Source organism: Schistocerca americana, chromosome 1 (assembly GCF_021461395.2).
Source record: "Schistocerca americana isolate TAMUIC-IGC-003095 chromosome 1, iqSchAmer2.1, whole genome shotgun sequence".
Classification (NCBI taxonomy): Eukaryota; Metazoa; Arthropoda; class Insecta; order Orthoptera; family Acrididae; genus Schistocerca; species Schistocerca americana.
In genome coordinates, this window is record NC_060119.1 from 1,110,943,168 (window position 1) to 1,110,948,489 (window position 5,322).

Genomic DNA, 5,322 nt, shown 5'->3' on the forward strand with positions numbered 1-5,322 from the left:
GGACCATGGTGAAAGCATTTCCGAAACGGCTAAGTTCGATAAACTGTTCGCGTACCAGCGCCGTTAAGTACACTTTGCATGGGAAAATGGCGCTGTCCAAAACCGACGCCGAGGTAACTGTGATGCAAAAATGGTTCAAATGGCCTTGAGCACTATCGGACTTAACTTCTACGGTCATCAGTACCCTAGAACTTAGAACTACTTAAACCTAACTAACCTAAGGACATCACACACATCCATGCCCGAGGCAGGATTCGAACCTGCGACCGTAGTGGTCGCGCGGTTCCAGACTGTAGCGCCTAGAACCGCTCGGCCACCTCGGCCGGCTAACTGTGATGCACCACATGCCATGGATGACAGGGGTGAATGACGACTGCGGGGATGTGTACGGGTGAAGAGACGTGCAACTGTTAAGAAACTGGCCGCCGAGATGAGCCAAGGGGCCACCAACAATTTCCCCTCAATAATCGTTCAGTGAACGTTGCCGTGTAAGGATCTCCACAGCAGGCGCCACGTTTACGATCCCATGGTGACTGCTGTTCATTGACGATGAAGGCTGGAATTTACACGCCAATACCGCAACTGGACGATAGGCGGCCTTCCAGATGAATCGTCTTGTATACTTCATCGGACAGATAGCTATCGGCGTGTACTGCTTGAAACGTCTGAAAGCAAACACCCTGCATGCGTTATAATCTGGGGAATGTTTTCGGGGCATTACCCGGGTGGTGTCTTCATTTTGGAAGACATAATGGTTCAATAAAAATACATACCTGTCTTTGGGGACCACGTTCCTCCTCGACCCGATAGCACCTACCAGCAGGACAATGCAACATGTCACACAGCTCGCAGTGTACGTGCGTCGTTCCAAAAGCACCAGGATGAATTTACCGTACTCCCCTGGTCTCCAAACTCCCCGTTTTTAAACTCAATCGATAAACTATGGGACCACCTCGATCGGACTATCTGCACCATGGATCGTCATCAACCGAGAAACCTCACGCAGCTGCCCAAGGCACTGCACTCAGGATAGCTTCTCATCCCCGTCGCTACCTTCCAAAGCTACCATTGACTTTCTTCCTGGACATCTCGCTGTGATCCGCACTGCCAAAAGTAGTAACTCAGGGTTTTGACAGGTGGTCACATAAATGCGACTGGACGTAATATAATCTGTTACACAAAATTTCCACATCTGCCCGTAATCTGCGTACACAGATCGCAGTTTTTATTACAGATGTAGCTTAAAGCAATCTGAGAGTAAATACAAGTTCATGATCAGGCATGTTCAAAAGGGACGAGTTTCATATACGCCGACTACACAGTGCGACCAAAGGGAAAACTACCCCAACTTCAGAACCCAGAAGGATGTTTACCAATGAAACGGCTCAGAGGAAAGAGTGTATCCTGGCTGAAGGCTTGTGTCCTCGGAAATCGGTTCACATGCGGAAGTATTAAAAGCAGAAACGGTGTAAGAACCAATAATACTAAAAAGTCACATAGTTCCATCAAACTGACAGAAAGGATATACGTATAGGTAATCATTATGCGGGTTTTACTACCATGTAACATGACGGATGACATCGAAAAAGTACAAAGAAGGGCAGCTCGTTTTGCATTATCGCGAAATAGGGGAGATAGTGTCACACACATGATACGTGAACTGGAGTGGCAATTATTAAAACAAAGGCATTCTTTGTTGCGACGGGATCTTCTCACGAAATTTCAATCACCAGTTTTCTCGTCCGATTGCGAAAACATTCTGTTGCTACCCACCTACATGGAGAGAAAGGATCATCACGATAAAATAAGACAGATCAGGGCTCGCACAGAAAAAATTTAAGTGCTCGTTTTTCCCGCCTGCCTTTCGAGAGTAGAACGCTAGAGAGACCGCTTGAAGGTGGTTCATTGAACCCTCTGCCAGGCACTTTATTGTGAATAGCAGAGTAATCACGTAGATGTAGATATGACGCACATGCCGTATAACACTGAGGTGACAAAAGTAGTGAGATAGCAATGTGCACTTATACAGATGGCCGTAGTACCGCGTGAACAAGGTATAAAAGTGCAGTGTATAGAAATTATCTTTGTACTCAGCTGATTCATGTGACAATGGTTCCGACGTCATTATAGCCCCTCGATGGGAATTAAAAGACTTTTAACGCGGAATGGTAGTTGGAGTCAATGACTTTGGACATTTCAATTTGGAAATCGTAAGGGAATACAATATTCCGAGATCCACAGTGTCAAGTGTGTGCCGATAACACCAAATTTCAGTCAGTACCTCTCACCACGGACAACGCAGTGGCTGTCGGCTTTCACTTAACGACCGAGAGCAGCTGTGTTTGCGTAGAGTTGTCAGTGGTAACAGACAAGCGACACTGGGTGAAATAACCGCAGAAATCAATGTGGGACGTACGAAGAACGTATCCGCTAGGACAGTGCGGCGTGATCTGGTGTTAATGGGCTATGGCAGCAGACGACCGACGCGAATGCCTTTGCTACGACACGATATCGCGTGCAGGGACTATCCTGGGCTCGTGACCGTATAGGCTGGACCCCTAGAGGACTGGAAAACCCTGGTCTGGTCAGTTGTGTTATGGTCTTCAGTCCAGAGACTTGTTGGATGCTGCTCTCCATGCTACTCTACCCCGTGCAAGCTCAAAATGGCTCTAAGCACTATGGGACTTAACATCTGAGGTCATCAGTCGCCTTAGAACTACTTAAACCTAACTAACCTAAGGACATCACACACATCCATGCCCGAGGCAGGATTCGAACCTGCGACCTTAGCAGCAGTGCGGTTCCGGACTGAAGAGCCTAGAACAGCTCGGCCACAGTGGCCGGCCCCGTGCAAACTTCTTCATCTCCCAGTACCTAGTGCAACCTACATCCTTCTGAATTTGCTCAGTGTATTCATCTCTTGGTCTCCCTCTACTATTTTTACCCTCCACGCTGCTCTCCAATACTAAATTGGTGATCCCTTGATGCCCCAGAACATGTCCTACCAACCTACCCCTTCATATAGTAAAGATGTGCCACAAATTTCTCTTCTCCCTAATTCTATTCAATACCTCCTCATTCTCCCCCCATGAACCATGGACCTTGCCGTTGGTGGGGAGGCTTGCGTGCCTCAGCGATACAGACAGCCGTACCGTAGGTGCAACCACAACGGAGGGGTATCTGTTGAGAGGCCAGACAAACGTGTGGTTCCTGAAGAGGGGCAGCAGCCTTTTCAGTAGTCTCAGGAGCAACAGTCTGGATGATTGACTGACGTGGCCTTGTAACAATAACCAAAACGGCCTTGCTGTGCTGGTACTGCGAACGGTTGAAAGCAAGGGGACACTACGGCCGTAATTTTTCCCGAGGGCATGCAGCTTTACTGTATAATTAAATGATGATGGCGTCCTCTTGGGTAAAATATTCCGGAGGTAAAATAGCCCCCATTCGGATCTCCGGGCGGGGACTACTCAAGAGGAAATCGTTATCAGGAGAAAGAAAACTGACGTTATACGGATCGGAGCGTGGAATGTCAGATTCCTCAATCGGGCACGTAGGTTAGAAAATTTAAAAAGGGAAATGGATAGGTTAAACTTAGATATAGTGGGAATTAGTGAAGTTCGGTGGCAGGAGGAACAAGACTTCTGGTCAGGTGACTACAGGGTTATAAACACAAAATCAAATAGGGGTAATTCAGGAGTAGGTTTAATAATGAATAGGAAAATAGGAGTGCGGGTAAGCTACTACAAACAGCATAGTGAACGCATTATTGTGGCCAAGATAGATACGAAGCCCACACCTACTACAGCAGTACAAGTTTATATGCCAACTAGCTCTGCAGATGACGAAGAAATTGAAGAAATGTATGATGAAATAAAAGAAATTATTCAGATAGTGAAGGGTGACGAAAATCTAATAGTCATGGGTGACTGTAATTCGGTAGTAGGAAAAGGGAGAGAAGGAAACGTAGTAGGTGAATATGGACTGGGGCTAAGAAATGAAAGAGGAAGCCGCCTGGTAGAATTTTGCATAGAGCACAACTTAATCATAGCTAACACTTGGTTCAAGAATCATAAATCAGATAGATTATATAATGGTAAGACAGAGATTTAGGAACCAGGTTTTAAATTGTAAGACATTTCCAGGGGCAGACGTGGACTCTGATCACAATCTATTGGCTATGACCCGTAGATTAAAACTGAAGAAACTGCAAAAAGGTGGAAATTTAAAGAGATGGGACCTGGATAAATTAAAAGAACCGGTTGGGAAGGGAGTGGTTGGGAAAGGAGTGAGACAGGGTTGTAGTCTCTCCCCGATGTTATTCAATCTGTATATTGAGCAAGCAGTGAAGGAAACAAAAGAAAAATTCGGAGTAGGTATTAAAATCCATGGAGAAGAAATAAAAACTTTGAGGTTTGCCGATGACATCGTAATTCTGTCAGAGACAGCAAAGGACTTGGAAGAGGAGTTGAACGGAATGGATAGTGTCTTGAAAGGAGGATATAAGATGAGCATCAATAAAAGCAAAACGAGGATAATGGAATGTAGTCGAATTAAGTCGAGTGATGCTGCGGGAATTAGATTAGGAAATGAGACACTTAAAGTAATAAAGGAGTTTTGCTATTTGGGGAGCAATATAACTGATCATAGTCGAAGTAGAGAGGATATAAAATGTAGACTGGCAATGGCAAGGAAAGCGTTTCTGAAAAAGAGAAATTTGTTAACATCGAGTATAGATTTAAGTGTCAGGAAGTCATTTCTGAAAGTATTTGTATGGAGTGTAGCGATGTATGGAAGTGAAACATGGACGATAAATAGTTTAGACAAGAAGAGAATAGATGCTTTCGAAATGTGGTGCTACAGAAGAATGCTGAAGATTAGATGGGTAGATCATATAACTAATGAGGAGGTATTGAATAGGATTGGGGAGAAGAGAAGTTTGTGGCACAACTTGACCAGAAGAAGGGACCCGTTGGTAGGACATGTTCTGAGGCATCAAGGGATCACAAATTTAGTATTGGAGGGCAGCGTGGTGTGTAAAAATCATAGAGGGAGACCAAGAGATGAATACACTGAGCAGATTCAGAAGGATGTAGGTTGCAGTAGGTACTGGGAGATGAAGAAGCTTGCACAGGATAGAGCAGCATGGAGATCGGCATCAAACCAGTCTCAGGATTGAAGACCACAACATCAACAACAACAACCTCCTCATTAGTCAGATGAGTTCATATTTCACTTATTGATTGGCGACTCCATGGAGTGTCCTGTGCACCACGACTAGATAATGGGTATACTTGGAAGGAGAGACAGCATTGGTCGTATTTT